The sequence below is a fragment of the Thamnophis elegans genome, chromosome 2 (genome assembly GCF_009769535.1).
Source record: "Thamnophis elegans isolate rThaEle1 chromosome 2, rThaEle1.pri, whole genome shotgun sequence".
Classification (NCBI taxonomy): domain Eukaryota; kingdom Metazoa; phylum Chordata; class Lepidosauria; order Squamata; family Colubridae; genus Thamnophis; species Thamnophis elegans.
Window position 1 is genome coordinate 20,527,074 of NC_045542.1, and position 9,268 is coordinate 20,536,341.

Here is a 9,268-nt window from a genome sequence, read left to right on the forward strand (position 1 = left end):
TCCAATTTTTTGTGTGTGCAAAAAACACCTGTTTTTTGTTTTTTTTTTAATTTAAATCACTCAATTTGGGAATATTAAGGTGAGGGAAGGGATGTAAAAAGTTGCATTCAGTAAGCTGTGGTTTTGATTGCCTTAAAAGTAATATTTAAGGTTTATATTAAAAAAGGATTGTCAAAATCAAATTTTGAAAGCAAGATTTTAAATTTTTCTCAAATTCGTTTACCTCCTGCAGATTTTTGAAATTTTTACTTCTAGCACATCTTGACCAAGTTTTAGTTTTCTTTGGTATGTGTCAATTGCATGGCAGCTTTTTAGTGTGGAAGGACATTCTTGGAAAAAATATAGAACTGGATCTGCTCCAATGAATTTGATCAATATGCAGTCTTTCAATTACTAGCAAAGTGTATATTGGAAAACCAGCATTTTTTTATTACCTTTGCAATCATTTTTCTACATTTGCATCTACAAAGATTTCCCTTCCTTAAAATTGCATGTAAATATGTATGGGTTATCAATAACGAAATTCTGGGAATATGATGTGATAGTAAAGGGTAAAATGGAAGAAGGAAAAAGCAAAGAAGATTTGAACTTTAAAGGATACCGTATTTTTAGAACTATAAGACACACTGGAGTATAAGACACACCATGATTTTGAAGAGTGGGGGAAGGGTACATCTTATACCCCAAAAAATATGGTAGTTGAGAGGAGGCATATTGTTTGCATCTCAAACTTTTAAACATTTTGAATGTCATAAACAAAGCATAATATAATACAAATGTAATATTCCCCTCCCCTTCACGTGGTACAGCCCACCCATTATCCTTCTGTAATAGTTCCTAGCGCACAGATTATTGTATTGATGTAAAAGTTAGTAGAAGTTGTACATACTACAAGGTATGCATCTTTTACAAGGCATAAATACTAGTCTAGACTAACACGTATCTCGTTTTATGGTTGAAAATTGGAAGAAAACAAAACCTGTTGTTTCAGAGAAATGTGTCAAGCCCTCTATCCCCAAAAAAACTAGGTTTTCATAAATTCTTTTTTAGTCAGATACTTTGCAAGGAAAAAAAAAGTAGAATCTTGGAAACAGAATGTATACATAAATAAATTTTGTGTCCATAGATACATTATGGCAGGTCCTTCTTGATGCTGTTTACCCTAACTTTCTCTTGGTTTCAGGAGGCACTTGCTATCCTTTCTTGGTCTGCAGTATTTGGCAAACATCCATTCTTGTTCTCCCGCTCAGAGAATTGCATTGCCTGATAGTAGAAGGTAATTGTTCCTTCCCTCAGTTCCTTTTGCCAAGACTTGCATAATGTATGACGACCCTGAATGCACACTGTGACAATGGTTGACTTCACAACTGCCTTAGCCCAACTTCCTTTCAGTCTTTTTTGATATTGCCAACGTTTGAAAGAGCTGTGCTGTGAAGCCCTCAGTGCTGTGCAGTGGTGGGTTTCAAAAATTTTTGGTACCTACTCTGTTGGTGTGGCCTGCTTTGTGGGAGTGGCTTGCCAGCCATGTGACTGGGTGGGAGTGGCTTGCCAGCCATGTGACCGGGTGGGAGTGGCTTGCTGGCCATGTGACCGGGTGGGAGTGGCCAAGATGTCAGCATTCCCAGTCAGGATAGAGGTATAAATTATACAGAAAAGAAAGAGGCATCCATACACCTGAATTTAACTTCAAAGCAGTGGCAACAACTTAAATTCAGTGACGTGCAGTGAGGTTTATGGCTGGTGAGGCAGTCCTCTCCCCTGACACCTCACTGATTGAAGCACTTTCTTTAGCACGCCTGAGCTCGCAGCAGCCCACCTGAGCTCTGCCATGAGCACAGGCGGGTGAAAGAAAGTGCTTTAGTCAGTGGGGTGTTGCGGGAGAGGAGAGAATGCCTGAGCATTGCATTTGTTAAAGAAAAAAGAAAAAAAGGAAATTTGAAGGAAAAGAGGGAGTGTGGGGTGGAGGGGCATCAGAAAAGGAGAAAGTGGCTTCCGGGGGGGCGGAGCCTGTCGCCGAGGAGGGCTCAACCGAGCTCTCTCAGAGATCTGGTCTGTATATCTAAATAAGATCATAGATATCTCCCCTTTTTGGCTATAAAGGGGCAGGGAGTAGCTCTGTGTGCTAGGGTCTATTCGTAATTCACAGCCTTTCTCTTTTTTTTGGCTGTGGACAGAGATTAGATCCAGCGTGAGCGGAGCTTTTATCTCCAGCCAGTTCTTCTCAGCTGCCTTTTTTTGCAGCCCTAGACAGGCGATCCCCCCCCCCAGGACAAAGCAAAGTTGTTTGAAGCTAGGATTAATACGGGCGGGTCCCACTCCTGTGAGATTTATGCTTTTATTACTATCTTAAATACCAGCACCATTTGTCTTAGAGGCTTCTTTGTTTAAACGGACTTCAAAATGGCGATTTCTCTCCGTTGGTGACTGATAGGGGATGTACGTAGCCGGTTTTACCTTCCTGCAGACCGCTCCTTAACAAAATAACTTTTTTTGTTTTTTTTGGAAACAGAGGGGAGCGAAAGCGCTGTTTATTTGTTTATTTATAATGGCACCCAGGTCAAAATCGAAGCGTCTCTCTACAAATGTGCCTAAAGAATCTGTGAATGAGCTTAAAGAATTTACACTGGAATCGCAGCCCTTGTCTCCTACGCCCTCTACTGGAGAATTCTTAACACAGGAATTTTTTTTTCAAATGTTTAATGATTTTAAACAAGAAATTAAGGAATTTGTATTGGAGCTACATGGTGATTTAAAGTCTAAAATTGACCAAATGAAGGCGAATACGTTTGCAGCCGTGTCTGCCCTGTCAGATTATACCGCTGAAATAGAGAATAAATTGGAAAGTTTGGAGGAGGCTAATTCTAATTTGACTACTAATATTCAAATATTACAACAAAAAATTAGAGACACCCAAGAACAGCTCGTTATGATAAACTTTAATAAGAAGGCATTCGCAATAAGAGTCAGAGGATTCCGCGAAAAGGAGCGAGAGAATCTGAAACAGACCTTTGTTGAAGCCTTCAGCCATGCGGTGGGAAGCCCGGGACTTAATTTTGATTGGCAGATTCGGAAAATCTATCGACAGAATTCGTTGGTAGCGGAACAGCAACAGCTCCCGAGGGACATAATCATATATTTCTCCACAAAAGAATCCAGAAACGCGATCATGCAAAAATTTTACAATAATAGATTGAGAGTTGATGGCCAGGACTTGATTGTCTTCAAAGAAATACCTTTCCAGATGTTAAAGGCAAGAAGGGACTATACCTTTTTAACTAAAGAGCTTAGAAATCATCAGATTCAATATAAATGGGAGGCCCCAGCCGGCATTACGGTCACATTTGAGAATCAAAGACTTCGTCTCAATTCTGTTTCGGAGGCTCGAGATTTCTATTACAAGATTTTGAAGGCGGGACTTCCTGATTCACTTGGAAAAGAGGAGAGACAAGCCGAAGGAGAAGGCAAGCAACAGACCACATGGCTGCAAGATGGAGGGGGTAGCTCCCCCTCCCTCGGAGTAGCAGAAAAGCGGAGTTTGAGGATTTAGACATTCTAAAATATTCGCCAAAGTTGTGGATTGAATGGGGGTTTGCGACCTCTCTCCGGTAGAAAAAGCGGAATGTATTGGTGGGGTGATACTGAATGTATATATGTAAAATGCATGCAGAATGATTTACGTTGTTTAAATCTTGTTAGAAGGGAAAGTTTGAAGAGATTATTTTAAAATAGAAGGTAAACTGATTCTTGTTGAAAGTATTATTTGAATATGTGGAATGATCTATGCTATTTAATTTTTATTAGAAGGGAAAGCTTGGTGAAATTATTTTGAGCTAAATTTTAAACTAATGTCTGCATAAATTTGATAGTGGTAAATATCAGAGAAGCAAGGGATGAGGGCAAAATGCATGCGGAATGATTTACGTTGTTTAAATCCTATTAGAAGGGAAAGCTGGTCGGGATCATTTCAAGATAGAATGCAAACTGATTTTTGTGTAAAGTAATACTTGATCCACGCTGCTTAAACTTTACTAAGAAGGGAAAGTTTGGTCAGATTATTTTGAATTATTGTTTGAAATTAAGGTTAAGAAAGGGAAAGTTTGATTATTCTTCTGTAAAGTAATATTTGAATATGTGGAATGATCCACGCTGCTTAAATTTTACTAGAAGGGATTATTTTTGAGTTAGATTGTATATTGATGTCTATACAAATTTGGATAAATGTTTATCTGAATACAAGGTTAAGGAAGAGGAGTGGGAGAGTCTACAGGAGGTCGGGGTAAATAACAAAGAAGCAAGAGACGAGAATAAAATATAGATAGAATGACTTACACTATTTAAGCATATATAAAGATGGGGGGCTGAGCTTAACACAAAGAGTTTCTTTTTTTTTTCTTTTTTTCTTTTTTTTTTTGGTTTTTTTTTTCCTTTAATATATTACTTTTATTTTTAATCCATATGAATATAAGATACTTTAGATAGAAGGCAGTGCCAGGTGTGGGCCCTGGGAAGTCGGGAGGAGTAGGGATGGGGATTTATGGGGGGTGGGTGGGTGGGTGTTAACATAGTCTCAATAAGAACAAGAATGCACTTATATACGGTTGTTCTTTTTTTTTCCTTTTTTTTTCTCTTTTCTTTCTTTAAATTTTTTTTCCTTGGTTTATTTTACTTTTTATTAGATTATAATAAACAACACTTGAATAAAGGAATACACCAAGGAGGGAGGTAGAGGGAAAGAGGAGGGAGGAGTAAGGAAGGAGTAAGGGGAATGTAAGGAGGGTGTGTTGGGAGTAAGGGGAGAAGGAAGGTTTGAGGGGAAAGGGAAGTAGGAGGGGAGCGTTAGAGGGAGGAAAGGAAAGTTGGAGGGGGTAGATGGGGTGTATGGAGGATGGAAGTGTCAGGTGGGGTTGTGAATGATGAGTTGTGTTTTCTTTTTTATTTTTTTTTATTTTTTTTTTATTTTTTTTTCTTATAGCAAATACCCTGTATATAAGTGATTGTAAAATGGAATGTGAAAATGAATAAAATATATTTAAAAAAAAAAAAAGAAACGGAGAAAGAGAGGAGGAAGAGTGAGCACGACGCTGCAGCTTTAAACAGAATGACAGAGTTGAAGCCTCTAAAAAATGTGCCCTCTACTATGAGGTAGGAGAACTGCGTGCCTTAACTACCTCGGGATTTTTTAGGCTTTTAACCTTCGCTTAACTCTGCTCGAGCGCCTAAAAACTCTAGATGAGGCATGCAGTTCTCCTACCTCATAGTAGAGGGCGCTTTTTTAGAGGCTTTTTTAAACAGGCAGTCATTCACGGTGTGGCAGCAGCTAGCTAGCCTAACCTCAGCACTCACCTTTTCCTGTTTACATTTTTTTCCTTTTCATGATTGACAGTGGTGAGGGTGTGCCTCCCCTGACTGCATGTCACTGCTTAAATTCATTAAATAATAATGTTTGTTAGGGCTATGCACTGTTTTTGAATATACAGGAATGTAAAGCCCACAGCATCTACTTGGTACTTTTTAAAGCAGCGGCACCTTTTTCCTAGATTCATGAAATATCTACTTTAAAGAGTTGTGGGTGGGTACTATATTTACAGTCTTGTATTCTCTTCAGTACTTTGTTTGGAACAGAGTCCCAAGTACCATGTAGTCCTAGCATTTGTACTAAAGCTAGGCAAGCTATTTTACAGGGCTTTGAGCACTCCTCCAGATCTGGTCAATGAAGCAGATGTTCCAAAGTACTCCCACAACTTTCCAATGCTTTGAAATCCCACCAAATGATTTATACAAGCCTATTTCATACTTTCTTCTATATGGCAATCAGGGTGGTTTTACATATGGTTCACAGGTGGTCTATTTTCCAAATACTTAGAGGGCCAAGAACTGCCTTTCCTAGATCGCAGCTTTAGCTTCCTTGAATATTAACACACCTTCAGGCTATTCAAATATTGACTAGCTCTGATCCTGGAACCACATCACATGCTTTATATATTAACATCATATTCAATGTAATCATTGCTAAAAAAAAACAGGCAGCAGTTAGTGTAGTTTGTAACAAAACATGGGCAAGAAACAAGAAGTTGATTCACCACCACCACCACCACCCCTATTTTAGCTTATTTCTGTCTTATCTAATATTTTCCTGCAATTCTTTCATAATCCAGACCACTAAAAAGAGTTCTACATAATGATACTTTTAAAATAAGTTTGATGTCCAACAGATTTCCTACTTATTAATATGAACAGGTTCTGGCCTGTTGGTTAAAAAAATAAATTCATAAATATATCCCCAATAAAAAATAGTATGTTGGTGAGGTAGCCAATCAGTGAGCGGTGTGTGGGGCTAGGATAGTGCGGACAGGCGGGAGGAGTGAGCAATGGAGCGGCTTCTGGACGGCGGGGGCGAGCGAGCAAGCGACAAGGCCGGGACAGGCGTTCCGGAACTTACTTCCAGGTCCACCGGTGGAACCTCCTCTCACCGGTTCGGTAGATTTGACCAACCGGTTTTACTGAAGCGGTGCGAACCGGTAGGAACCCACCTCTGGTGCTGTGAAGCCCTCACGATGGTTGGTAGGAACAGATTTCCAGGGCTGCACTGTCTTGGGGGTCAGCAACCTTAAACACTCAAAGAGCCATTTGGACCTGTTTCCCACAGAAAAGAAAATACCAGGAGCCACAAAACCCTTCCCGTGCCTATTTCCTGAACGGCCCCAGAACTAGCATATGTAGTTGAATTAAGTGTTCTGTTTTCTTCTGAAACTTTCCTTGGATTTATCCATGGTTGGCCCACTGGGGGTTGAAAAGCCCAATAAATCACTGGTGCTGGTGGATATCACACATTGGCGGTTGTGACACATATTTTGAGCGACAGGGAGCCGCAGTAGAGGGATGAAAGCGCCACATGAGGCTCCATAGTTGCAGGTTGCTGACCCCTGCTTTATCAGGATCCGAACTCATCAGGTTCTGAAAGGAAATTCAGAAAAATCCCAAAGTCTTTGGGACATCTGTCTGGAGACTAGTATAGAACTACAGCCATTTTATACACGCAGAGTATATAACCGATGATCGAGGAGCCCAAAAGAAACATACAAAGATCCCTTCACAGACATGTACACCATAAGTAAACGTTTATATCTTCCTCTCGTCCATTTCCCCACATACCAATGATCTGAGGCAGATCACTGGGTTCCTGTTGTCAACAGCAAAGAGAAGGCAGTATTAGTCTCTTCCAGGCAATAAACAAGCTGTCTTCAACAGCCACACCATAGACTTGTCACCAATGGCAGCAGGAATTGGGTGGTCCATTTCCTTATGATCCACCCACTATGGTGATCAGCTAGACAGTGGGGAAAAGATTACATCTATGGATCTCAAGCTCATACATTTTATACTTAAAGATACTTTGAGATGAAGTTGTTTTGCTCAGCCAAAGTTCCCTGGGAATAAATTCCACTAGATTCAGTATTGCTCATTTTTAAATGGACATATTTCAGACTGAGCTATCAAATCTTTGGAGATTTATAATGGAGTGGGAAGAAGAGAGATGACAGATTACTATCAACCCCCAAAATATGTCAAGTCAGAAAATGTGTTGCACAAAAAAATAAAATAAAATAAAAATACTAGAATTCTATTCCATTGACCAAGGCCGTAATACCAGAAGCTTGACACCTTGTGAAGGTTTTCCCTTCCCTCAGCTTTATATCAAAATGAGTCAGAGCAGGGTCACTTTACGTTTCTCCACTCTATCTTGTTTTCTGGGCTGAGTTCATGTTTTGCTAACTGACTTTGCATACCTTCTCCAAGGTCATCTGTGCAATTCTCTACAACTACAATCTTCAATCCTGTTCCCTGTGAGTGGCATAGAAAAAAAAAACATTTCCTTCCTTTTCTTTGTAATAGTAATTCCAGTATTTACAACTATCAATATTTACAATTAAATGGCAATACATTGGAAGTCATTAAAAAAGTACATTTTTATGATGAATAGGAAGCATTCACTACTAGTGTACTACAAGAAATGTTTGTGGCGACTATTGTATTAGGGGAAAAAACACTCAATCTTTTCACAGGATGCTCTCTGATTAACTAGCAATTAATAAAAAATAGCCAAGCATTGTAACTTAAAAGAAATAACAAAATGAAACCAGCAGAAACAAAGTTCGGTATAGGAAATAAATATAAAAGGAAGTTCAACTGCTATTCTAACAGAAGCTAGGGGTCAGGTGGGTGGCAGAAAAGGAAAAAGAAATACTTAAAAGGTGTTAAGTTAGGTTCCCCAAAGAGCATTCTAGAAATGGGAAGAAGAGAATAAAGCAGAAGTTATTCTTAGTCACACCATATCTAACCTCTTGCATTTTTTTACAAGATTGGATAAATTATATATAGGGTTTAAGCTTTGAGTAGATTAGTCTATATTCAGTAGAGAGCTACAAATACAGATAGTCCTCGATTTATGACCACAATTGAGCCCAAAATTTCTGTTGATAAGTGAGACATTTGCTAAGTGAATTTCACTGCATTTTACCTTTCTTGCCACATTTGTTAAGCGAATCACTGCTTGTTAAATTGTTAAGTTAGCAACACAGTTGTTCAGTGAATCTGGCTTCCCCATTGACTTTGCATGTCAGAAGGTTGCAAAAGGGGATCATGTGATTCCGGGACAATGCAACCGTCATAAATATAAGTCCATTGCCAAGTTGCTCACTGACCATAGGGATGCAGCAATGGTTGTAAATGTGAAAAATTATCATAAACACTTTTTTCAGTGCTGTTGTAACTTCAAATGGTCACCAAATGAACTTTGTAAAGCAAGGACTGCCTTTATTAGATATTAATGCCTGTGGAGTACTCTTTTTGCTAGTCACTATTAAAAATATTGACTTATTATTATTATTAGGCTCAGTGGCTAAGACGCTGAGCTTGTCAATCAGAAGGTCGGCAGTTCGGTGGTTCAAATCCCTAGTGCTGCGTAATGGAGTGAGTTCCTGTTACTTGTCCCAGCTTCTGCCAACCTAGAAAGCACATTAAAATGCAAGTAGAAAAATAGGGACAAGCTTTGGTGGGAAGGTAACAGTGTTCCGTGTGCCTTCGGTGTTTACCCGTCAGCCACATGACCAGAGATATCTTTGGACAGCACTGGCTCTTCGGCTTTGAAATGGAGATGAGCACCGCCCCCTAGAGTTGGGAACAACTAGCACATATGTGAGGGGAACCTTTACCTTATTAAGGTATTGCTTGCTCTGATCCAATAATGTATTTTTTCCATGTGCTATAC